Here is a 1,693-nt window from a genome sequence, read left to right on the forward strand (position 1 = left end):
ATCATAATTTTAAAGAGCATTTTCTCTTGTACTTACTCATTTTACATCCTAAGGAAATGTTGGTACCAAATAAAGCAAAATGAAATGAAACAAATATGAAAACACAAAAAGTCGAACCTCTAACTGAAACTACATTTACTTAGAGCAACAGAGCTCCTGCACATGAGTGCTCATACCAGCATTATTTATAAGAGCTAAAAAGTGGAAATAACCAAAATGTTTCCAAAACAATCACTCTTCAAGTGAGAATGGATCAGGACAATAGGTGGTATCGCAGAGCAGCCTATTAAGTGACCATAAGGCGTAGTGGAGAGCTGATATGGAGACACGCCATGGAGAGACTCCACTAGGCGAAAGAAGACAGGTACAAACAGTCATATGTGAGCTGATCCTATCTCTAGGAAACGCCCAGAACCGTCACATCCACAGAGACAGAGAACAGAGGAGTGGATGCCCGTGTCTGGGGAAACGGGAACGGAGTGACTGCTAATGGGTACCAAGTTTCTTCCTGGGGTGGTGTTCTGGAATCAGATAGTACTGATGACTGCATGACTCTGTGAACATGCTAAAACCACTCAATTGTACAGTTAAAAGCGTGAAGGTGATGATATGTGAATTATCTTTATAAAGCTGTTATTTAAAAAGTGATAGAGCTGAAAATATTCATATTAATTACAGATCAAGTGCTGGGACAGAAAACGTCCTGGGGGTTCTAATCTGCCAATATCAGGACAAAATAAGATGGTTATAATGCTTTGATCTTAAAGAGGAGAGTGAAATTTATGAAGAGTGTTTACCATGAAGAAAATTCAGCTTGTATTTCAGGATCCCTTAGTGTCCTGGGCCCAAAAAACTTGACTCTGCAATTTCATTTTCTTTTTCTTAAGAAGAGTGTCTGAATCAAGAAAGATCAGGCTCTGCAAAACCTTCATCTTTACTTGTCAGTCCCACAGAATCATACAAGAGGGATAAAGGACGAGTGAGGTTCAGAGACTCCAGAATGCCAGGAAGAATTTCTCTTGGTGAGTTTCATTCATTGCAAGTTACAGTGAGAGCCACACATTTCTCTGTTTTCTGCTCCTCTGCTGTGGGAACATTCTGAATATGCCAAGAATTTAGAATCCCAGTCAACAGAAGTCCATGCACCCTCTTTTCACTAACAGACTGAGTGTTTGCTTGGTCACTGAATTTGACACATTTCAAAAGGATCAGAGGCCTCAATTCACCGATAAAGATAATGTCAGGTTCCGTGGTCATGCTTATGTCCAGAATTTCTCACAGCACAGATCCTCAAGACCAGAATCGGGATCATGACCCAGCATTCTGTAAAGAGCTGCCATGATGACAAGATGCGGGTGGAGCTGTGTCACCAACATATAAGCAAGACACCTCATGCACAAAATGTTCACTGACTAGGACTGCTCTGGCCCATGGGGCCCTTGACAGAAGGAATATCTTCTCAGGAAACCATCTTCATGGGACTCACAGCAGCAGCATTTCTTGAGCAACCATAAGAGCTGGAAAAGTCAAGGGAAGAGAGTGTAAAGGCCCCAGTCATTAAAGATGCAATGTCTGCAGGTGAAACTCAGCAAGACACAAAATTCCGGTCTGAATTTATAACACTCAGACAGTAGCTTCAAGGTCATACATTCACGCAACGAGGTTATGTGACATATTTCAGCATATATCAACT

The sequence above is a fragment of the Capra hircus genome, unplaced genomic scaffold (assembly GCF_001704415.2).
Source record: "Capra hircus breed San Clemente unplaced genomic scaffold, ASM170441v1, whole genome shotgun sequence".
NCBI classification, from domain to species: Eukaryota; Metazoa; Chordata; class Mammalia; order Artiodactyla; family Bovidae; genus Capra; species Capra hircus.